At 38.9% G+C, this 26,154-nt stretch overlaps 1 long non-coding RNA gene across 1 annotated transcript in view; it reads left to right on the top strand.

Annotated features, from left to right (window-relative positions):
* Nucleotides 1-12,805: 12,805 nt before the first annotated feature.
* Nucleotides 12,806-26,154, top strand: part of Gm34295 — a 53,995-nt gene continuing 40,646 nt past the window's right edge. The window contains exon 1 of the long non-coding RNA XR_877438.1: nt 12,806-13,118. This is a non-coding gene — a long non-coding RNA (predicted gene, 34295). The remainder of the gene's footprint in view (nt 13,119-26,154) is intronic.

The raw sequence follows: 26,154 nt of genomic DNA, 5'->3' as shown, positions 1-26,154 counted from the left end.
GAAGCCCTGCTCTGTTCCTCTGCCCACTTGCTCCCTAGCCACGAAGGAAGTTGTTTTCTTCTATTGGGTGCCCATCAGAATAATTTTCTTGACAAAACCCCAAAATAATGGGCACATATAAATCATGAACTGAAAGTTTGACGAAAATAAGTCTTTGCTCTGTATAAATGAGTTATCCCACCTATACATTATAGTAATAGAAAGCTTGCAGACACACAAATGCATATCAATACTATAGAATACTATTTGGCCATAAAAACAAATCACTGATACCCAGAAGGACATAGATCAACTAAGGCCTATGATTTTTTGATATAGAAAGGAAACATGAAAGACTGCACGAGCCCAGCACTAAACACCTCTCTTCTTTACTGAGAGAAATCAGGCAATATTTGCCTGGGGTGGGAGTGGCAGTAAAGGAAATGACCAAAAATACTCAAAAAGTACTTTCTAGGATGTTCTCTATTGTGATTACACAGATGTATAAATTTGCTATCAAATTTACTACTTTAATTGAATACGATCTAATACATCTAAATCACACCTCATTAAAACTGATTGAAAACTAAATGTAAGAATTATAATAATTCTGCTAACATATCATATACTGACTAATTTTTGTGTGTGACTGATCAAGTGTCAATGAACATGTAAAGTAAGTTTAACTGTTTTGCAATACTGGTGAGTGAATTGGTAAATCACTCTGCAAAAGAATTTGTATCTCCTTGAACCAGCCTGTGCCTACATAAGAGTATCAACCAAAGGAAATGTACAGTACTGTCCATTACAGTTGAGAGAAGTCAGTTTTCCAAATATCCACAGGGAGTAGATTGGATAAGTGAATTCAGATAGAACGCAATGCAGCACTCAAGTAAACCACGACTCTATCCACCACAGGCAAACTTGCTGTATGATGTACAGGCACCAGTATGATGTAACAATGAACATGAAAACAAATATTCCATGCACCTCTCTACACAACTATGTGTTTTTAGAACTCATGATGATGGTTTATTTGTCAGACTCAATAGACGCATGGAGCAATTTGTATAAACAATTTGCAGATTCTGAGTCAGTTATCAGTTATGTTTGTTTGGCAAAAACTCAAGTTTCCTGCTTATTTATTTTATTTTTACATATTTAGTCAGGAAATTTGTTTAAAATATCAAACAACTGAGTGAAAAGTAAAATGGCTTGTCAGTTTTCTATCTCGGTGATTCTAAAACTTCTATGAGATCTTATAGGAAAGCGGTGGGCCCTAAGGCCCTTAAGAAGTGATAGTTTCTATGGAGTTGCTTCTTCATACCAGAACTCATAGTCCTTGAGACCTTGTATTGTTTCACACAACACACACATAAATAAAAAAAAATGGGTTCATAGGGTCAGAAAATGAAATTAGCATAACACTTTCTAAAGGTAAAGAAGTACCAGTATTCTGTGTCCTTCCATGAGTTGTATTTTCTGATAGAGTATGAGAGAAGAGCTTGCATGACTCACACATTGTAATGATAATTACCAGTCAATTATGGCCTTCACAGTAGCCCGCATCCAGCATAACTCCAATGTGAACTTTGGCGTAAATATGATAGTTTTTCAATAAAGCTTTATGGACCCGGTAATTAAGCACATGCGCCACTTACCAGTTGTAAACCTAGTTTGAAGACTTGATAAAAAAGAAAAATATTCATGCTACTGATTGTTTTTTTTTTAAAAGCGATTGTTGTAGAAATAACAACATAAACACACAAACAAACAACTCCAAGGTTTATAGATGTGATTTATGACCAGCAACACATCCAGAGGCATCTGCTGCAGCCGCAGACTTCTGCCAGGTAGAACTTTGTAAAATCTTGTGAGCAGCAGTTTTCAGAATGTGCTCTGCATCATATTAGGTTAGCTTCATGGGAGGTTGGAAGGGAGTAACAAAAGAGAAATAGAGGCATACTGGTCCATAAACTGGGAACAACTCAGCAGGTTTAACTGTCTACTCTGGGATCTTCAGCATAGGTCTTCCTCATTAATGCGAGATGGGGCATGGTGTGTTCTGCTTCTTGGGTCTATTGGGCTAGTGAAGGCAATTTCCTCTTTCATGATGCTTCATTTAGGAATATTGTTCTGCCGTGTGCAATTTGGGATATGTTACTTAAAATCAAACTATGAAAGACTTTCATTGAGGATTTTCTCATCTTATTTAGGAATGTACAGCGAGCTACTTTTGATTTTTAAATGCACCAATTTTAGATCCCTCTGACGTTGTGTGGATGGTAACCAGCAGGTGGTACTTATACTGGGAAACCTCAGCTATTCCCCTGATGCCTGTCATTTTATGATATGCAGAGGAGAGAAGACATATAATTTTGAACCTTCTACTTTTGATGTACAAGGGCTATCTCCTGCCCGACTTCTGACACTATGAGCAACCAACTATTCAGTCAAGATAGCAGTGCCCAGAGCATAAAGCCACACCATCCCTCGCTGGCATTAGGTTGACTTGTGGTCTCACCTCTGCTCCAGGGTCTTCTCTTATCCTCTAGGGATGCAGGTATGTAACTGTATCTATGTACAAACTATCCTGGAAGTAGCTGCAGAGAGTGAAATGTGGTGGAACTAGAAGGAAAAAGCACAAATACCATAAAGGGAAAATTCCAAGAGTTGAGTTAGGTCAGCCAGTGTGAAGTAAGTCAGTTTAGACATCGTGGACCCAATGGATTTGAGGTTCGTGACAGAGGCTAGCCAATGTGAGTCCTCATGTGGGAGGCCACTCACTATTCGACCAGCCAGTTTGAGGCCTGAGAGTGTGAAGTTGATGAATGTGAGGCCAAAATATATGAGGTCAGCCTGTGTGAGGCCAGCGAGTTTGAAGCCAGAGAGTGTTGGGTCAGCCAGTGTGTGGTCAGCCATTGTTAGGTCAGCCAGTTTGCGACCTGCCAGTTTGAGGCCGGTGAGTGTGAGGCCAACAAGTGTGAGGGCCAGTTCAGTGTGAGGTCAGTGAGTGCTGGGTCGGCCTGGTGTGAGGTCAGGGATTGTAAGGTCAGCCAGGGTGGGATCAATAGGAAGTGAATTTCATCTTTGGAATACACTCTTCCTCTATGGGAGGGTTTCAATAGGAGAAGCGTCACACAAGCCTATTATCCTTTTTGTTTGTTTGTTTTTCTTGGTGAAATAACGTGTACACTAATAACCGTGTAAATATGGACTTTATAAACACGGAGGAGTAGGGTAGGATCCAGGAGTAGATGCTTCCTACTGGCTCAGTTCAAGATGTTAGTGATGCTCTATTTGCATAGGGAAGGACTCCAGGTATTTTTCCTATGTGACTCATTGTTAAGGTCCTCTCAGTAGGGTGACATGGTTACATGTTCCAGAGCAAGTAGAATGGGGGTGGGGTGGGAGTTGGCCCTACTCCTACCAGTCTCAATTCTGGGTATGAAGCCCGTGATCTATTAAATGGCCTTAATAAAGTTGGCTGTGAAAGGATTGAAAATTTAGAGCCATTCTGCTTTCTGTCATGTAAGACAACTGATTGTGTTGCACACTGAAACTTCAAGATGGTCAGTTAGAAAGCAATATCACAGCATAGGCACTTGCTGTACAGCTGATGCAGGGAGCGGGAAGAGAAGTGAGACTTTCTCTCTGAAAGAGTCTATTCCATGAGTCCCATTACATGAGCTGCACACACAATCACACATGTGAATATACACACATGAAAGGAATCCAGTTTTTAGATTGTTATTCTTTTTCAAAGGAAAGATTTTCACACCCTTAAATGTAAAACAGGTGAATCGTATCATTTAATTCCATTGACTGTGACTTACAGGCATAAAAAGTCCATTACCAAAGGAAAACAGAAATTACAACTCATTCTTTACGTTCTACAGCTGTAAGTAACCTTTACAATGCTGGCTTGGCTACTACTGAGATCACTTAAATCTCTCCCTCTCCCTCTTCCTTTCTTTCTCTGTGTGTGTGTGTGATATAAGTATTGATGTGCCGTGTGTGTGTGTGTGTGTGTGTGTGTGTGTGTGTGTGTGTGTGTGTATTAGAAGAAATTCTGGAGGGTCAATTCTCAGGTCAGTACTCTTCTTCTATCATGCTGGTTCCAGGGATCGTACTCAGCTCTTCAGGATTCACAGCAGGTACAACACATACCTGATGAGCTATCTCCGTAGTGCAAGAAAACTTTTGATTGCTCAAATATTATCGCCACTTATGAAATGACTCATGTGTTGATATCCTCTCGATTCACTCCTTAGCTTAATTTGGAAATACTAGAGGAAAGGAAGGATGTAAGCATGGATACCGCCACTAAGCTGGAGAGATGGCTCAGAGGCTAAGAGCGCTAGCTTCTCTTCTAGAGGATTTAGGTGCAATTCCCAGCGCCCACTTGGCAGCTCACAACTGGTTCAAGTAAGAGCTCTGAAGAATTCCTAGAGAGTCTTACAAAAGAAAGTAATGCATATATTGGAAAAAAAGTATCTTAGACGGTGTTAAAATATAATATAAAGTCTCAATGATTAAGGCAGGTTTGTATCATTTCAGACAGGCATGTTTATCTCCACAAATGTAGTGTGTGATAGGAGGCTGCATCTCCAGGCAGCAGGAATGAGGACATCGTCATGGCGATGACTTTGGGACGCAGTCCAGCCACCTGAAAAGGTAAAAGTGTCATCTTCTTCCCGTCTCACACCACATCCATGCATGAACGATCCAGAACATAAATATTTTAAATGAAAAACTAAAATGATAAGAATGTAAGTGTGAGTATGTTTATATTCTGGAGACAGGGATGTTTAGAAATATAGACAAAGCACAATCTAGGGGCAAATGCAAGGTTAACGTACTTGTCTACATGAGTTGTTTAAGAGAGCTTGTTTGCAGCTAAAGAAGCAGAGTAAAAAGCAAGTATCAGGCAGATGAAATTACCCAGAGCTTATGTGAGAACAAGCACCTCCTGGCACGGAAAAGAGCTCTGACAAACTGTGAGAGGGGAGTCAAGGTGACAGCAGGAAAACAATCAAGTGTGATGAGCAGGCAACTTGGAGGAGAAAAATTCAAGTGACTTCAAGAAAACAGTCTCAGACTAATACATAAGACAATGATTTAAAATAGGTTTTTTTTTTTTGGAAAGGGTCATACAAAGTCTTGGGTTTTGGTTTGACATTTTCAGACATGGTTTGCTTCTGTTTATGCATCTTTTCCTCTTCTCCCTGACTACCCTGCACCTCCTGAACCCATCTACTCACATACCCATCTGTAGTTTCATGAGCCATATCTACCACCCCACACTTAAACAGTCCACACACACACACACACACACACACACACACACTAAAAATTAGTCTTCCAGGGCAGCAGTTAAGAGCACTGACAGCTCTTCTAAAGGTCCCGACTTCAATTCCCAGCAACAGCAACCACATGGTGGCTCACAACCACCTGTAATGAGATCTGATGCCCTTTTCTGGTGGGTCTGAAGACAGCGACAGTGTATTCATGCAGGAAGAACTTAGACAAGCAGGCCCAGCAACAATGCTGGTGCATGTACCACGGATACTTCCTCGCTGAGCCTAGAATCAGCCGGCTCAGTTAGAAACCCCCGATGCTGGATCATGTGATGGAGTGAGCCAATGAGAAAGAGAGAGCGCCACATATGGCTACTTGAAAGCCAATGAGATACTGGGAGGGGGTTATAAATGTTTGCCCACTTCCTGCCGGGGAAAAAAAAAAGGAGTCTGCTTTTGTCACTTGCTTGACTCCTTGAGTTTGTGTCATTGACTCTTATCGCCTGCCCCAAGAGTCTTGGTCAGGGTGGCAAGCAACATACTCATATAAATTTTTTTTTTTGTTTTTTGTTTTTTAATTAGGCTCCCATAAAAGAGAACATGAAGCCTTTCTATGACAAAGACATTGTAAATTATTATCTGAACATGCTTTCTTACTTGTAAAATGTGTAGCTATCCATGGATTTTAACAATGTGCTAGGCTGGCAAGACAACAGAAATGACATGACACATGATTTTTCTACTAACATGCTGCATGTTACAAGCCCGTTGTGAGTTTGTCAGTGTCTATCAAAATTCCATGTCTTTACTTTTCTATGTGGAATCTTGCATGTATTACTGTATTTCAAAATGCTGCAACAAAAATAGCTAGAAAAATATTAATTTCAATATTATTTGCATTGCAAAACATTCAAAATAATCTCCATGTCTTTTAAGGCCATGCCCTTACAATGGAAAACTAAGAGCCATAAAGAAAAAGGAGGCATATCTGTAAATAAACAGGGATATCACCCTTATACTGGGGCCTATAAACAAAGGAGTTGTCTGTTCAAGGGATACTATAAAGTTCTTGAAAATTACTCTCCTGAGTTTACTAACTGACAGGGGCATGAGACAGAAAGGGAGAATATTGAGAGTGTAGCATGCAGGTCCATAGCATACTGGACTTAAACATACTGGCAGTAACACCTTCCCCTTGCCCTGGCATCAGACTCACCAACGGCTTGATCCAAATTGATGAAGTCAATCTGAACTGATGTTTTTCATTCTTACCCCTTCACAGTTTGATTCCCTGCCATGACACTTTCAGAGAACCTGCAGGAGCTGACTATAGATGCACTTATGTGTACTGATGACTAGACATGAGTTCTGATGACTGTTCACCTAATAAGGTGTTATAGTGAAGTAGTGGCAAGATTGGTTCCGTAGATAAAGGAGTTTGCTAGTAAGCATGATGACCACAATTTCAATATCTGGTACTCACCTGATGAAGGAGATAACTGACTCCTACAGATGTCCTCTGAGCTCCACTCACATGCCACAGACTAATGATCATCATCTGTGACATATTGGGAATACAGACTTCCCTATCCATAAACCATTGACCAAATTTTGACACAAATGCTATTTAAAAAATAAAAGTTAAAAAGAAAGCATTGATAATGAAGTTGGAGAGTCTTAAAAAATGTTATTTGTATGTATCTCAACTTAGAAGTCAACCTAAAAACCCTTTGAAATAAGAAAATGTCAATATAGAGCACTCCTCTGGTAAATATAATATACCGTAGCCATATACAAAATGTATGCCTCAACTTGGAAATGTGGGCTAAAGAATAGTAGGATAGAATGTCCTCACAACTGAGAAAAGTTTTAAAAATACTTCAGTCGACACGAATAACACAAAGAAGTTCTAATAAAAATAGGAGACCAAAATCAAAGAATCAAACAAATGAACAAAACCCAGATTCAGACTTAGCGTCCAAAGAAAAAGAAAGGAGCGATGGAGTAATTCCCTGATCTCTGGTCCCGAAGAGTCCAGAAACAAAGAAGGATAAATGTGATATATAACATGATCTTGCCACTCACCGGTAGCTTTCAGGGGGGTTTTTGCTTGAGATGCACATTCTAGGTGTGGTGAGCTCTTATTCTGAGCAATCCAGTGCACCTATGGGAGCTCTCTCACATACACAGCAACTACGAGTCAGGTATTGGCTCCCAGTGCCCAGAAGCTGAGCTCTCTCTCGCATACAGCTTATCCCTCTCTAACTGGGATGTTTCCACGGGGAAAAATAACACAGAGAAGATGACAGAAGCCTGTTGGACTAAATACAAAAAGTGTAATTAACTTAAAGGCAAATTGGTAAGTCCACTGTATTTGGATCTTTGTTTTCCTTTCACTGTGAAAATGAAGCAATGGGTTCTATGATCAACAGTCATATCATTTCTGTAGCTTTGCAAGGACCAAGCTTAGCCATTTCAGTTAACTTACAAGTGAGGTGGGTGAGGTAGCTGGAGTGACAGCTCAGGGGTTAAGGCATGCACTGTTCTTTCAGAGGATCAGAGTTCACCACTCATGTCAAGTGTCTGACAAACTGTCCAGCTCCAAGGGTTCCTCACTCTCTTCTGACCTCCACACATTGCACAAACCCACCTCTCACATGCATGCACTAGGGAACACACACACACACACACACAAACACATACACACTTTACATAATCTAATAGGGCTGGAGAAACGGCTCAGCTGTTCAATACACTTGTTGCTTTTGCAGAAGAATTCCACCCAAGTTCAATTCTTAGATCCATATCTGGATGCTCACAACTGCCCATAACTCCAGCTCTGGGGGCATGCAATACATCTTGTCTCTGTGTGATGTGCCTATACCCAAAACTAAAAATAATGAACTAAATATTAAACAAATCAAAATAAAACATGTAAAAATATTTTTGAGAGTAAGAAAGAGAGAAGACACAGGTAACATCAGCCAAAAGGACTTATCCCCATCCTTCAAGGATAACTTCTCTCACAGAAAACTCTACTCTTAGGCATTTATCTAGAAATCCTCTGAACTATACGGTCCATATGACCCATGGTTCTCTGCAGGAGCATTACCTAGAGCCTTTACAGGGCAAAGTCAGCCTACTCATGCATGTTGAAATGATCTTTAATCAGGATAAAAGTTTAGGAAAACGTGAGTTCCCCACTGTTTCTTAACAAGTATGCTTTCACCTTGCTTCATATGTTACTACCAGTGTGGCGACCTGGGGCCCATTTCCTTCACAAACATTCTTTTACATATATTATTTTAATCTCTAAAGCAAAATTTGAAGTTGTCATTTTGTAAGGGAGTCTATATAAAATCCAATGTCTATTCAAGGAGAAAATATTAAGACCCTGGAGATCAGCAGGGATCTTTATCTTTTGAGCTGTGGCAAAGTCTCCTATCTGGCATTAGCATCATACTCCAGTGTAAGAGATTAAAGATAGCCTTTCTTTTACAAATGAAAAAACATGATTCTTTTCTCCTTTGTATCCCAGATTTACTAAAGGCATGAGACAGGGCTGCAAAGTAAAATAAGGGAAGAGGATTGTCTATGGATAAAATTCCACACTACAAAAATAAGGAAATGGCCATTCATGTTTCTATGGTAGGTTCAATATAAGATTCAGTAATATCCCTGTCTACCATTTAGGTCGAAAGAATAAAAACCTTCTAAGGATGCCAGTGTTTCAGGTATTGAAATCTCTGACGTTAAAAACATGACAAAAGGATCATTTGGGAGAGTCTCTCTAATTCTGAAAATCCTTGCCCTACTGTGGTGCAAGGGATATGAAGATGGTCCAGGCACTAGACAAGACAGGCATGTGAGCAGCATACAAAAGCTGGAGAGGTAAGAAAATGGATCCTGTCCCAGAGCCCCAACAAAGGATTGAAGCCCATTTTAGCCTTTCCAGGCTGGGTTGGAAGGTTAACCTATGGAGCTTTAACATACTGAATGCTATCATAAGCCACCAACTAATAACACCAGCAAGAAAAAACTAAGATCAGTAGCAACAGAGAAGAAACTTTCTTTTTTTTTTCTTGTTTTCTTTTTTTTTTTAAAGAGAAGAAACTTTCAAAACAATTGAACTTATAGCAACAGTGAAATATGAAACAAGGGATAAGCTTAACAAAATATGTTTAGTATCTGTAAGGGATGGAATAGTGTACCATTGCTGGCAGTGTGGGGAGGGGACCCAAATAAATAGAAACAAAATTTCTGGCTTGAAACATGGTAATTTTAACAGCAATAGCACTTCCATTGGCTGTAACCAAAAATCTAAGATACACAGGAATAAACTTAACAAAAATATACAAGGTGTTTCCAGTAAAAGCTGAAAGCACTTCTGTAGGAGAATGAAGGAAATCAAAAGAGAGAAACTGCATTGTTGGTGAATTGAAAGACTGCTGCTGTTGCATTAGCTAAACTCCCTCACATGTTTTATAAGTTCATACGATCCAATAAGAATCCACACAGACTGTTTTCATTGTAGAAATTGACAAGGTGATTATAAAATTCATATAGAAGGCAGAGGTTTCCAAATAGCTAAAGTGATTTAAATAGAGCAGAACTGTAGCTGGGAAGTTGGCTCAGTTAGTAAAGTAATTGGGCTTGAGTCTGATCCTAGAACCCTCCTAAAATATTCTTGGCCATAGTGGTACATGTTTGTAATTTTAGTCATTGAGAGATGGAAACAAGACAGGTCTCTAGGGCTTGCTGGTGAGTTTCAGGCCAATGAGAAAGCTTGCTCCAAAAAAAATGTGGATATCATCTGAGAAACTACAACTAAGGATGCCGTCATCTCCTCAAAGCATGCACATGCACCCACGTGCACACACACGTGCACACACATGCATGTTCATACAACTGCATGAACACATGGACCTACATACACACACATACCCACGCATATTCATATAGCAAAGCACATGACCAACATCACTTGATTGCACATAGACACACACAAGCGCATGTACACATGCACACAGGCTCCTCTGAGGCCATGTAGCCTAGGAAGCACTGCATTGTAAACTAATGGATGCCAAGGATTGCCTACAAGAGAGCAGAGGTGGGCTACGTCACAAGAAATATGCAAATGGAAAATAAGCAATGGAAGAGAAACATTAAAAATGTTCATTAAGAAAATGTAAAGTAAAACCATCCTGTATTCACCAAACAACAATTAAAAAAAATAGAACTGTTATCAAAGACAGAGCTCTAGTAGAATCCTCACCCATGGCTAGAATGCCAAATTTTATAACCATTCAGAGAAACTTTGTGATGGTATTTGTAAAACTAAGGCTGAGCCATCAAAATAAAGAAACTATATACTCAGTCAACATGCAGGGATTTTAAGCACGACTGGTATGTGAGAGAGCCAAGCATAAAGCCAGGGGTGCTCTATCATTTCTCTGACATGGATCAGTCAGATCCAGTGTGTGGGAGCAGCCTACTATCCCAGGAGGACTTCCATTCCTCCCCAACCCCAGTCTCTTGGCATTAGTGTGTATATGCATGCTTTTGTGGAGACCAAGGCAGCCTAAGTCGTTGTAGAGACCTGTCTGTTCCCATCTCCCAATGACTAAAATTACAAACATGTACCACCATGGCCAACAATTTTTATGAGGGCTGTAGGATGAGACTCAAGCCCAAGTCCTTTACTAACTGACTCATCAGACCTGTGGATCCTGAACCATCCAGACAGGAGTCTAGCATGGCTGGCTGCCCTCTGAGAGGCTCCACCTAACTGCTGATTCAGACAAATACAGACAAACAGTGGTTGGAGCTTGGGAAGGAATAGGAGGAAGGACTGTGGTCCTGAAGGAGATAGGAACTCCACTGGAAGACCAGTAGCGTCAACTAACCTGAACCCTTGGGGCTCTCAAAGACTGGACTGCCAACCAAAGAACGTATATTGCCTGGACCTAGGGCCCTTGCACATAAGTAGCAAAATGAGCAGCTTGGTCTTTATTTGGATCCCGAGCAATTGGAGCAGGGACTATGCCAAAAGCTGTTGCCTATATGTGGGATATGTTCTTCTACCTGGACTGCCTTGTCTGGCCTCAGTGGGAGAGGTAACACCTAGCCTTGATGGGGACAGTGAGTGAGATGGAAAGTGAATGAGTAAAAGTAATAAATAAAAAAAGTAACATAAAAAAAAAAAAAGAACCAGTGGATGAGAACTGTGGTATAGGCAACATAGTTCCATATGTCTATCAAAGTGCGTCAAAAGTCACAAAGCTAGCAAATGCTGCTGTCGATAAGATGCACTTCAAAATTAATGCTCTAAGGCTGGGCATGGTGGCACACACCCTTAATCTCAGTAGTCTGATTGATGCGGTTGGATTTCTGAGAATTCTAGACCAGCCTGGTCTACATAGTTTCAGGCCAGGCAGTTTTACATAAGCTTGGTCTCAAATATGATTGCTATAAAAAGCCTAGTCTTACTTTTATTTTACATATCCACCTAAGATTTCAGGTTCATGGGCATAATAAAATGTCCTGTCAATACATCAGTGTCAGTACTCATTTCTTGACGACAGAGTTGAAGGGCATCTTTATTTGTAGTATTTTCATTCTTCTTGTATTATTAGATACTGTTTGGAGATTAAAAATAAGGAAAATGCTGTGTACACTTTTAAAACTGCTAGAATATGCCTTTAAAATCTGCGTTTTGAATCCCCAGATGGTGGGACACTTAGGGAGGGACAGATTTACAACGTAATTGTGTGAAAATGGGATATAGGCACATCAAGGTTTTTACAGCATTGCATCATGTCCCTATGAAGTTATATGTGACAACTTAAATACTGTCTTGAGTGGCACATTAATTAATTAATATTTGCACATCAATAAGCTGTCTAGTAACTTCACATGTTGGTATAAAGCTTGCATTTCTTCATCGGTTCTTCCAGCCACTCCATCAGCTTAATGCTTGAAGAGATTTCAGGATCTCAAACATGTCTCTTTTAGTCGCTTGCCCTATTTTTGACCCCAAGTCTGATGAAAACAATATTATATCCTTCTGGGCAGGGAGGGGGGCTCTCTTGCTTCCCAAACTGACATTTGAAAGTAAAGGTGGTTTAATTTTATGTTTTCAAGTACTAGATTTTTGTTGACAGGACAGGACACCAATGCTAAGGCCATGAACAATTATCTTGTGTGGTTGTAGACCCTGTAATACCAGTATAGAGATCGAGTATATATAACGCATGGTCTGCCAGCCTGGTATGTCTCCCCCCATTGACTTCAAAGACTGACCAAGTTGAAATTGCAATTATAAGAAGTAGGAAGCTGGCAGGTCTTTACTCAGTCATAGGAAAAAAATGTGCCTAGTATTGGTGTTACTAGATTCCCAGGGTGGGGTGGAGCCCAAGGGGGGAGGGTCCACTTCTATAAGGAGAAGGGGTGGGCCAGTGGGGGGGAGAGATTTGTAAATGTGGGACTGGGAGGAGAGCTCAACCAGAATGCTGTGGTGTATTCATTAATCTAGACACCCATAACGTACAGGGAAACTGTTTTGGTTTTTTTGTTTGTGTAGTTTTCTTTTTTAAAAGAAAGGCAATTGTCAGTGATATAAAAATCTACAAAGCAAGCATGACAAGAATTCTCTGGCTATGCAAGAAGACAGATGCTATACTGAAAAACAAGAGCATCAAGTTAAGACGGCGTCTTCGGAGCTAGCTGTATATATAAAGCTTTCAGCAGGGAAGTGTTCCACTTTATTGACAACGTGATGCCCAGTCCAATGAAACAATCATCACCAGGAGGTGGCTCCTCTCCTAGGACATTTGCAAGGTAGACACTGTAAAATTGTACAGATCAGAGCTGGGAAAAGGGCATGGTTGTCTAATTTAGTTGTCAAATAAGGAAATGGCTTTCAGAGAAATGTGAAAGCAGCCAGCCAAGATGGGTTTTCTTTCTTTCTTTCTCTCTCTCTTTCTCTCTCTCTCTCTCTCTCTCTCTCTCTCTCTCTCTCTCTCTCTCTCTCTCTCTCTTTCTCTCTCTCTCTCCCTCTCTCTCTCTCTCTCTCTCTCTCTCTCTCTCTCCCTCTCTCTCTCTCTTTTATTTTGTTTTGAGGGGGCCAGTATATTTTTACCAAAGCAACTAACAGAAGTAAAGTATGGATGCTAAATTTACATTTAAAATTTTTATTTTTATTACTTAATTTTATTATTTTTAGATGTTTCTTTTACTTTTTGAGATGATCTTCATTTTTGTTAATGCAGACATAGTATATCAATGCATGCAAGACAGGGAGAGGCCTGGAGACAGTATCAGATTCCCCTAGAGCTGGAATTTAGAGTCTTTGTGAACTACCCAGCATGGGTGTTGGGAACCCAGCGCCTGTCCTCTGAAAGCAGCACTCTTGACTGCTGAACTCTTTCCAGTTCCTAATTTTGTTTTTAAATATCCAAGTCCTGTTATGAATAAAAGGTCTCCAACACTGATATCCAGGGACATCTACATATCAAAGCAAATCCAGGGAGAAGTGATATTATTCAAATTAGAAAGCTGTGTGATGAGGTCTCCATTCATCCCAACAGCAGTGACCTATAACACCTATAGCAACGAAGTCAAATTAAGTCTTGCTTTCTGACACTGTGAACGTCTCCAACTTATTTTACTTATTTCCACCATGGTGCTGTCACTCTGAGTGAGTGACAGCAGTTGTTCAAGGACCCACTGCTAGTAAAGGGCAAATAACCTGCTAAGTCCATAACTGCTCCAATTTAATGTCTTGGAATTCTTAGCCCAGACCTATGTGTATTTCTATTTTTAGTTTTTAAAATCCTATAGTTAAGATGGAAGAAAGCAACAAACTACTCAAGTTTCCTAATAGCTGACCCTTAAAAATTAGATTTACTATATTTCTAAACATCCTTTTTTTTTTCACATGACTTTTTCCTTATAGGATAAAAAATGGTAGTTATCTCTGCTTCTGTCTTAATCTCATAGCAAGTGCTTTACTCTCACTAAGTGAGCTTCACAGCCATGTCTATTGTACCAGGTCCCAAGGTTGCTATTTTCAAATAATAACTGCCACAACCTGGTTTCAAGTGACGTACATTTTCTAACAGTTAGGGCCATATTCAGAAGAGCAGACAGATCTCATGTGGGTATGCGGTAGGGGAACAGGCTTTGAGATTAAAAGAGATGAATGCAAAAACTAATGTGTTTGATGAAAAGGTGATCTGATTGGTCAGTTTGGGAAATAGCTACCTTCCCCCCACCCCAACCTCAATCAGCAGTTTAATTAGATGTTCTCTGCAATTACTTAATCAATTTCTCAGCTGTCAACTGTACAGTAGCTACAACCTATTGGCCATTTTGTTACATTGACAGGCATTATTCACATCATATTTCATGAGCTTGTTTCCCAGCCTGGAATTTGAGGAATGGGTGTGTGTGTGGGGGGGGGTTGATATCATGTATTTGTATTACTATATACAAAAAATCCCCCAACAATGTAATAACTTTCATGTCCTAGTTAAAGCAAATGGAAAAGAAAGTAATGTCTTTGCTAATAATTTATTCTAATTCATGGTAAATTAATGAATACACATTATATTTACCTTGCAACAAATGGTGTGTGTGTGGGGGGGGGTCCTCAGTTTTCCTGGGAAATATGGTCTTTTTCATTGTTGTAGGAGCTGTTGCCTTAGAGCAATCTAACAATTAGCATTGACTTTCTCAGTTACGTTTTCAGACAGTGAAGGAATATGATCATTGGAAAATCCCTTCCCAAACCAAAACAGGATGGAAGAGTCTGATTCCCCCTTGTTTTCAGGACTAAAGACCTTTAGTCTTAGGGATCTCTTGTTCTGAGGGAATTTCTACATAGCATTCTGCTCTTTATCCAAGTGGATTTTTTTTTTCTATAGAAAAATTTTCCTAGGACATTTAATCTGTTTTAGAAAAGGGGTTTCACATGGGCAGTAAAACAAATCATAAAGCTAGCTGCTCAGCGATCACAGAGACAGTAGGCATTTCAAGGGCTTACTGTTTAAACCCCAGTAGAAAAATAATAGCATTTACACCTACTTGTAGCTTGTTCTTTAAAATCACCGAGAATGGTGTAGTTGGTAACAACATGACAATCTCTCTTATACTCTAAATGTTCTTGCCAATTTTCATGAATCTCTGTATGCAAATTCATCATCCAAATAGATCTTAGCAGAGACCTGAAATCTCATTTTCCAACAAACCCTCATTGTCCCTGGACTATTTCGGACAAAGCTACTGCCTCTCTACAACCAGGTAACAACTTTCTTTTTCAAATTTCTCTTGGGTCTGCCCTTCCTATAAACCAGTGGTTCTCAACCTTGCTAATTCTGAAACTCTTTAATACAGTTCTTTATGCTGTGATGAACCCGAACCATAAAATTATTTTTGTTGCTATTTCACAACTAACTTTGAATCATAGAGTAAATATCTGTGCTTTCCGATGGTCTTCAGCAACCCCTGTGCAAAGGTCACTTAGCCCTAAAGGTACTGAGACCCATTGCTCTGAATGAATCCCAGGCAACATTTTTGCTTGTATGCACCATACTCTCATAAAGTCTAGACCTAGGAGACTTATGCTTCAGTTTATTCAAGTCAAACTCAGCACATTTGGGTCAATGTGGGTATTGCTCACCGTGTAAATGTTATATGTCATTTGACTGCAATCTGATTGAATAGGTAAATACCCAGATATGTGGGAGTTAAATCACCATTTGAGTTAAAAGCATAGTTAAGGGAGGGATGTAATCGAAGTGGGTGATCATTTTCTGAAGACGGCTTCCTTTGTAAATCAGAATATAATAAGAAAAATTACTCTCACTCCATCCAGCAAGGAGCGTGGTTAAGTTTCTTCAGAATTAATCTACTACTAATATCAAGTCCGTAAATGTTAGTTTCTGGGACGACAGTGGATGAGCATAATGTATGGAAATCTTACTAGAATCAGCAAGAATGTTTGTTATGAGTGACATTTGGGGCATTATTCCAGATCTCCAAGGTCAAACTCTCAAAAATTATACTAAATGAATGTGAAATTTGAATAAGTACCTGTGCTATCTAGTTAATTCTTTCAATCATTTATAGCTTTTGTAAAGTACAGTTCTAACTAAGCATTTAAATTAGTAGATGTTATAAGCAGTTTTTCTACAAAGGCTTTATGCTGAGACACTTTTAGGACTGTTTATGTTTTAGGTACCCAGAAAGGTTTACCACAGAGCACGTTGGAGCTTTAGTAAGCCTGGAATTGCAAATATCTTAAGAGCACAGCTTATCCCTAACTGTAACAAGCAGCATTTCCCCTACTAGTTTCTGGAAAAACAAGCTTCTATTTCTTAACTAACTTTGCTACTGTTTTGAATCATAGAGTAAACAAACATCTGTGTTTTCCAATGGTCTAGAATTTGGATGTAGAGGGCTTTTCAGTCCAAATGTCAACTAATGTGACATTTGTACCATGTGACTTGCTGTACCAATGGAGGATGAGGTATCCTGAGCTCCCTAAATATCTCTGAGGAGGACATACAAAGAACATGCAAGAGGTGTGCTTTATATCATCTTGTCTTTACATCATTCCTCTTTATTCCTTAATAATGTCATTTAAAATATTTTATGTTTAAATTTTTGCTTGTATTCATTCTCTCTCTCTCTCTCTCTCTCTCTCTCACACACACACACACACACACACACACACACACACACACATACACACAGAGATAGAAAGAATGTGAAAGAGTATGTGTGCATGAGAGAAAGTGTGTGTTTATGTGTGATAGAGGATGTATGTGTTTGAGAGAGGGGGGGAGAGATAGACAGACAGATAAAGAGACAAAGATAAATGGAGACAGAGACTTGTAGATACTTATATTCACTCCTTATAGTCCTACTAGTATTGAATAATATTATAAAATAGAAAACTATATTACATTTTTGTTTAGATACTATGCAAATAAGTCCAACTGAATAGATCTCTCACCAAAGAGCAAAAACAAAAACAAAAACCAACAATAGAAAATACCAAATCTCATTTGATAGTCTGAAAATAGAATAAATGTAATTCTTAAAAGCAGCCAAGTATGATGGAGAACACCTTCCATCCGAGCACCTGGGAGGCCGAGACAGGAGCATCTATGTGAGTTCAAGGCCAGCCTGGTCTACACAGAGCTCCAGGACATCCAGGGTTACATAGAGAGACCCTGTCTCAAAACAACAAAAATGAACAAACGAACCAGCAAAACTCAGAATAAGCTTCTTGAGTCTGCTGATTCACAGCTGTTCCGTGGTTTTAATGTGCACAGTACAAGCATATCTAGTGGGAAGTGATGAACTGGGCCAAGTACAATTGGGACCCCTTACAATTCCAAAATGAACCTTAGAGATATAGAGGTGCTTCCCTGCCCAAGTGATATACTATGCACGCCCTATAGGCCATTATTTGTGTCTTAGTTTCCTGTTTTTCTCTCTAGACAAGAAAATGGAAAGTGCGTAGTGGCTTCCTCGGAGCTTCTTATTTTGCCTATTTGAGATTTTAGACAAATTTTTATTATACGAATGTTGTGATCAGTTTGTAGGCTCAGTCTTTGTTTGGAGGCCAGATCTCATAATATAGGTTTCCAAGGTCATTATCTGTGCATTAAAACAAAGGCAACAGAATGAGTCTGTGTTTTGCTAGTCGTTCAGAGGAGATCTGCATGTTCCTCACTTGTTTGGAACAATGTGTTTCCAAAGATGTATATTTCTATGCAGAAAGCAGCATTTCCCAATTACAATTTATTTTTGCCTATTCAAGAAAAATACAACAGATGTATTTCTACCAACTCTAGGACTGTCACATGGGCAAAGAACAATTGTATAAACAGCTCAAATAAATGTTCAGGAGCTTAGACATAAATAATCCCTCTCACATCCTTGTTGCTGTGTTATCACATTTAACCCTAAAGCTCTCTTTGCTTTACTCTTTCCTAGTCAGGTCTCTCAGCTGTAAATGGCAAGCATCAGACACAGGATCATCTACAGAGAGCAGAGCACTTGCTCTTTAAATGTCACATAGCTGCCTTTATTATTCCAGCTGGCGTCTAGAAAGAAAGGTCCCTCTATTAATGAGACTAGCACTGCCAGGCCCATTATAATAGATTTAGGCAAATGAATAACAGGCTTGCCATTCCATCTCTTGTTTGTCAAGTACTATTTCTGTCACTGATCTCATGGCTGCAGACATCTGAGTGGGGTAGCTATAAATGCGACACGCCTGAGATGACCACTGCACAGAGAAACCCTGTTTACTACAGAAAAGTCAGCACACTGCCAAAGCACCTCCTCCCCAAATTCTTGTTCCCACTTGCCTCAACTCTAGCATAACATATGATCCAATAGCTCATGTCGTGGCTTAGTGGGACAATAATATTTCTTGTACTCTCAACATGAGAGGGATAATAAAATAAAAATTGAATAGTGCAAGATCTGTCTGAAATATTCCCTAAATTATGTCTAGATTAGAGACCACCACTCTGGTTTTTGGTAAACCATAAAAGTCAAAAAGGCAGCCTTAAAACTGTTCCCATCTATACTAAAAGCTTACAAGCAGGATTTTATAAGCCATATTGTTCTAACTGCTCATCATGTTTAGACACTAACTTTGGCTACTTAGGCAAGACACACTATGCCATCCATACTATCTCTCTCTCTTTTTAATCCCCCTCCCCCATCTACACAGTCTTTGAGGCACATGTAGTTATTTAATATATGGGCACACTTACATCTTTAAAAGCTATCTATAATTGATCTCATAAGAGCAGAACTAGCAGACCGATTTATTATTGGGGCGTGTACAATTCAAGGATTTTTTTGTAATATCATGCAAAGCCTAAGTTTTGCTAGTTCTGATTACTCTGTGTTACAATATTAGATAGCTAATTATTATGTAAATACTGATGAACATTTTGTCATCTAGCTGGCATTAAGAAAGAAATAAGCCCTACATGGCTCTTTAGTTCCTGCCTGGAACTCATGGAGATCCATCTGCCTCTCCCTGCTAAGTGCTGGGATTAAAGCATGTGTCACCAGGTCTGGAAGTTCTAAATATTTATGGACTTTCATAGTTATATCTCTGTCAACTTAATTGTAAGAAATACAATGGTTTCTCAACTGTCTTCACTGTTCAGTAATTTAAGAACTAATGTAACTTGTAATTGAGTTTTAAAAAAGAAGAGCGTGCATATAATTCCACCACCTGAAATCATGGAAATGTCCAATTAGTTTGAAAACAGAGTATGACTATGCAGGAAGACAATTTAGTAATAAAAACACAGTAAGTCTTTGTGCATTAAATACTTTACATTGTTGTGATGGTTCTGTTATTTTGAAATATTTGTTTTGTGCCTCTTTTGTGTGTGTGTGTGTGTGTGTGGGAGGATTGGGGGTGGGGGAGATACAGAACTACCAGTGTTTGTACATGGTTCAAAGCTGAGAAGTAGCATCCACATTGCTGCAGAAGAGACTCTGCCCATGTTTATCTTTGCATATTTTCTTCTACGAATCTTTAATGAACCTCTAAAATTGTTATAGTATACACAGATAATAATCAGTGAGTTTTTTTTTTCATTGCTTCTGGAAAAACTGCTTTGTGCTCCAGTTTTAATTAGCATACGATTATCCCTTGCTAATTTGAGGGGTTTAGTCTAGAATTAGCACACAGCTGCAGCAGAGAAGGCATGAGCATGATTCGCTGCTTTTGCTCGAGTCCGGTCAGAGGGGAAGGAGGAACCCGGGAGAGGCAATGAACCATGTCCTACAAACAGCTCCCTAAATTTGTCAGAGGTCACCTGTCATTTAACAATGAATCCTTCTGTAGGAAAGACACGGTTTCTAAACTTGGTTCATTTTGTAATATAATCAAATCTAGAATGACCCTCTTTTATAATCAAAGATTTAAAGCATTCATAAGACTAAGGATTTAGCACAAATTCCCTCACTAGCCATGAAAAATAAATACCAAAACACTAGTATATTTTCTATGACTTTTCTTTTTAAAAGTTCATTTAATTTTTCTTTCTTTCTTTTTTTTAATTCGTGGGTGCATGTGTCTCCGAGTCCCTTTGAAAGCCAGAAGAGGGTTGAACCTCCCTAGAGGTGAAATTACAGGCAGTAGGAAGCCACCCATGGCATCAGGAACCAAACTCAGGCCCTCTGTGCAGGTACTTCTCCAGCCTCACAATGAATTTTTCTAAAATCAATAAAACTCAAAGAAGTAATTGGAGATCATTTTTAAATCTTACACATGCTGCACCTATCCTCATTTTCTCTTTCCCCAGAAGTGGCCACAATGGCACAGATGAGAGAGGTGCATTACATTGTCCATGTTGAAACCTTAAAAATATTACATATACTGATGTAAGTACACACACACACACACACACACACACACCATGTTGCTTTAACTTCGATTTTCCACTTGACATCCACATTACGTGGGATGAATTCTGCACTGTGCTATCCTCTAGACACAACTGAGTTTCTATATTTAATAGCTGCAGTGAGCATAACTTCTCTTCCTAGTGTCTGTATCTGAGTTGGTGATCCTACATGCAGGAGTTCTTACATCAAAGTCACACCACCCCAGGAAGCCTTGGAAATGCAAGGATTCTTCTTTCTACTACAGTATGCTAGTTATACAGGTTTCTATAACAATGTACCAGAGCCTGGAAGGCTTGACCAAGGTTATTTTCTCACCATGAAGAGTTTGGAATTTTGAGATCATAGTGCCTATAGGATTTACTTCTTCTAAGGTGTCTTTGTTTGCCTTGTGAATGATCAACCTCCATATGTATCGTCACAACTTTTTCTGTCTGTTACATGTGAATATCTTGGTCCCCTCTTCTTATCCATTATAGTGTTCAAAAGTCTACACTAAAGACATTATTTTGAATTAACTATATATCAAGGACCATATCTCCTATTATGTTCATATTCTAAAGAGTAGGAGTTAGAATTTCAACATCTGAACATGGAGTTAGAGACACTATTTGGTACTAAACAGGTTGATATTATCTAGAGGGAACAGGAGGCAAAGAATCTGAATAGTCAGGCTGAAAGGAAGCATGGTCTATGGCCACAGAGTGAAACAAGATGCTCTATAACATAAACCAGGCAGGATTTCTGTTCTGGGAGAACAATTCAAATCTCTAGCATCTTATTGAAATGCTCTTGAAGTAAACATATCAGTTTGAATTATGAAAATGGAGCTTAAAATTCCCCAAGTCTTAGAAGCAATTGATGTGTTCTCAGACTTTGTAGATAACTGCTAGTATCATGAACGTTTCCATTTTCATTTATGTGATTCTAATGAAAGTGATGGATACATATAACCTACGTGTGTGTGTGTGTGTGTGTGTGTGTACTTATATCAATATATGTAATTTTTGTAATGTTTTTAACATAAGAAATGTATTGTACCTCTACATTATATAACATTTATTCTTTTATCCCATTGAGATATTCTTCCTCTTCTGTACTGTGTCTCTGTATTGTTTCTGAGTTTCCCCCAGTACCTTCTCCCTGCATGTGACTTACTAGACTCTACAATTAGCATCATGCTAAAGAACAGAATTGTCTGTAGTCAAATCCATCAATACTTTCATTTGTGTGATTGCTGTTACACCGTGTTACAAAGCCCTCTCTACCCAAGGATTATAATAAACATTCTGTCCTTTTCCTTTCTACGAGATACAAAGTTTTCCTTTCAAATGTAGGTCTTTATCTAAATTGTATTTTTGCTCATAAGCGAGGTAAGGATTTATACATTTATTTCAGTCTGGATATCCAGTTGGCCTATCAACATTTAGTGAATATGTTGGCATTTCCTTACCTCTCTGAAATTACTTTCCCATTTTGACTCATTTTCTGCATGTCTTTGCCACGACCTGAAATATTATAACTGTATTGCTTTTTACTGTCTTGGTATCTCCTAGGGAAATTATTACTTCTTATTGTTCTTTAAAATTGGCTTAGTTTTCTTTACCCTTTACTCTTCCATCTGAGTGTTTTAATTAGTTGCTGAATTGGTGAAATAAAGGACTAGATTGGAGTTTCCTTGAACTGTGTAAAATTTAGACATTAATTCAGAGAAAATCTTTATCTCTAAATATTGAGTCTTCCCATGATGAATTTGTTATATTTCACCAATTTGGGCTTTAGGAATAATGATTTTTAGTTACATGACATTTTTAATATATCATCAATCTTTAATTAGAGGTTAACTATATTTATCTTAAATGTTTGATGCTCTTGTAAATTACATCTTTGTTACATTATTAAATTCAATATTAATGGGTTAATTCTCAGTGGTTTTGTTTTCTTAAATGTTGATCTTATATTCTAGCAATTATAAAATTCTCATTTTAACTCTAATGATTTATATTTCAGACTTTACTTTTTTTAACTGATGTGCATCAGTGCGTATATGTGTGTATGAGCATTCTTAGTGCATGCCAGTGTCTGCAGGAGCTCAAGAGATTGTCATTTCATGCTTTAGTGCTGGAGACTTTGAGGCAGTGGGTGCTGGGAACCAAATGGTTCACTGTTGAGCCATGATATCCAGAGTACATTAGATTTTATGTGTAGACTATCATATCATTCATAGATGATCATAAAGTTTCTCTCCTAATTCCCTAATTTGTTTTAAAATACTTTTCTTTTTTATTGCATAGTAGATTTTACAATATATCTTGATTATGCTTCCTCTCCCTCTATACCTTCTAGCTTTTCCCCACTTCCCCTGCCTCTGGATACACCTCCTTTCTGTCTTTCACTAGAAAACAAGCAGCCCTCTAAAGGGTAAGAATAAAATATAAGATGAAACACAACCAAACATATTAAAACAGTACAACCAAAACAACCAAAACCAAAACCAAACCAAACCAAAATCAAATCAAAACAACAATAAAACAAAAGGAAAAAGAACCCAAGAAAAGACATAAGCTCAGAGACCTGCTGAATGGCCTCTATATTGGTAAGAGTGGAGTATTGAAGTCACTTTCTATCAGTGTGTAAGGCTCAATATGTGATTTAAGCCATAACACTGTCTCTTTTACGAACCTGGATGCACAGATGTTAAGAATTGGTATGTCCTCTTGGTCCACTTTTCCTTTGATCAGTATGTTGTGTCCTTACCTATCTCTTTGGATTAGTTTTGGTTTGAAATCTATTTTGCCAGATATTAAAATGGCTGTAAAACTTGAATGTAAGGTCTATTCACTTATAATATCTTCCCCATACATTTACCCCAGGATGCTGTCTATACTTGATATTAATGTGTGCTCTTAGATGAGTTCTGTTTTCACATGTATTCTGTTAGTCTGTGTCTTTTTATTGAGGGATTGAGACCATTGATGTTGAGAATTTTCAGTAAGCAATGTTTGTTGATTCCTGTTATTTTATTGTTGTGGTGGTGGTGGTTGTTGTTGTTGGTGGTGGTAGTGATGGTAGTAGTAGTAGTATGTGTGTGTGTGTTTATTTACTAATTTTAGATTACTTATTCCTTGCATTTTCTTGAATGTGATTGCCTTCTCCAGGTTGAAGCTTTGCTTCTAGCACTTCCTATAGGGCTGGATTTGAAGATAAATAATGTTTAAATTTCGTTTTAGTACAGAATGTTTTCTTTTCTCCATGTATTGTGATTGTATGTTTTGCTGAATATAGTAGTCTAGGTGGTATCTGTAGTCTCTTAAAGTTTCTTGAACAACTTTCCAGACCATTCTGGATTTTAGAGTCTGTATTGAGAAGGCGAATGATATTTTAATAGACCTTCCTTCATATGTGACTTGGTCTTTTTTCCTTGTGGCTTTTAATATGCTTTTTTGTTCTGTATGTTTAATGTTTTGAGTATTATATGCCAAAGAGAATTTCCTTTCTGGCCCAGCGTATTTGGTGTTCTGCATGTTTCTTGTACCTTGGTAGGCATCTCCTTCCTACCTAAAATTGTAGGGAAGTATTCCTCCACAATTTTGCTGAAAATATCCTCCACGTCTTTGACCTGGGTTTCTTTTCCTTCCTATATTTCTATTATTATCAGATTTGGTCCTTTCAAAGTGTCTTGGATTTTCTAGATGTTGCCTGGATTTTGTTTAGATTTCATATTTTATTTGACTAAAACATCTAGTTCTTCTATTTTGCCTTCGATGTCTGAGATTCTTTCTTCCATCTCTTATATTCTGTTGAGAAGGCTTGCCTCTGAAGTTATGGTCTAAGTTCTTAAGTTTTTACTCCTGGATTTCCCTCTTGGGTTTTCTGTACGAATTCTATTTCCACTTTCATGCCTTGAACTGTTTTATTCATTTGCTTCCACTGTTTGTTTTCATAGATTTCTTAAAGGATTTATTCTTTTCCTCCTTAAGGCTATATTAAAGTCCTTAGTTTATGCTTCAGCTATATTGCATTTCCCAGGGTAGAATTGCTAGGATCTAGAGATATCGTCCTGGTTGTCATTGACTGTGCTTTTATGTTGGCATCTAAGCATTTGGATTTGGGATGATTGTAATTCTATGTGCTTATATCTGGTCATGTCTTTGTTCCCTGAAAGTTTTATTCCTTGTTTTCTGTTGCACTTTCTGGTTCCTAGGAGATTGTGGTGCCCCTATGTTTCTGGGATTCTGCCAAGTATGGCCCACGGGGTTTCTGGGCAGAATGGTTTTAGGTATTGGGAGCTGAGAGCTATGAGGATGGAGTGGGAGATGGGAGTTGAGGGGGTCCACAAGAGGGAGGGAAGCAGGGTGCTCCAGCAGGATCTATTTAGTCCCCGGGGAATATAGGCAGAGAGTGAAGACAAGCCATAGCAAGTAGTCTGCTTCGAGGCATGGGATGAGACTGCAGTATTGGACTTGGAGGAAATGGGAGAGCATGAAGATGTGAGGCTCACCTAGCTGCTTTGATGGCCTACTTGCTCCTCTGGCAGGCTTGGCTGGTGGGTTCCTAGGGAATGCCTGCTGGCGTTTGGAGCTGGGATCAAGGGATGTGTGGGAAGGAAGGTGGTAAGAGAAGGTGTGCGTAATGCACTGATGATGGAGGCAGAGGGCAGGGCTGCGACTGCAGCGTATCCTTTGGTGCAGAGCTGGGGAGGAGACTTTATTGTGGTAGTGGGTGCTGGATTTGGAAGCGAGAGGGAGCAGTAAAGATGTGTAATAAGCCTATCTGCTTCACTGCCCTGTGGCCTGCAGGGTTCCTGAAAATGTATTTTTTCCCCACTATGGTGTTTTATGACAATGTTCTAAAATTTAAAATATTCCGTGTGTGTGTGTGTGTGTGTGTGTGTGTGTGTGTTACTGAAAATTAAACCCAGGTCCTTACATATTCCTAGAACTCTATTGCTGATCTATATCCAGCCCTCTTTTACCTTTTGAGGCAAGGTCTTACTAGTCGATCCTCCTACATCAATTTCCTAAGTCACTGATAGCACAGGCTTGAACCTGAACCTGTAGGCTCATATTAATATAATATTTGTTACTTATTTGTTTGTATCTTATTTATTTATTTTTTACTTTTTATCTTAATTGAAATAAAATCATATCATTTTCCTATCCCTCTGCTAGCTTCAACCCCTCCCACATGCTCCCTCTTTCCAAACTCATGGCTTCTTTTTCCTGAGTTATTATTGCTACACACACACACACACACACACACACACACACACACACACGTATATCTATCTATCTATCTATCTATCTATCTATCTATCTATCCCTCTATGTCTTCAGTGTTGCTTGCCATACATGTCAGGATTGACCACACGGTATTGGATAGCCAATCAGGGGGCTCATCTGTGAAGAAGACTAATTCTCCT

The sequence above is a fragment of the Mus musculus genome, chromosome 18 (genome assembly GCF_000001635.26).
Source record: "Mus musculus strain C57BL/6J chromosome 18, GRCm38.p6 C57BL/6J".
NCBI lineage: Eukaryota > Metazoa > Chordata > Mammalia > Rodentia > Muridae > Mus > Mus musculus.
Note: the sequence above shows the minus strand (reverse complement) of the source record. Positions and strands in the feature narration are given on the sequence as shown.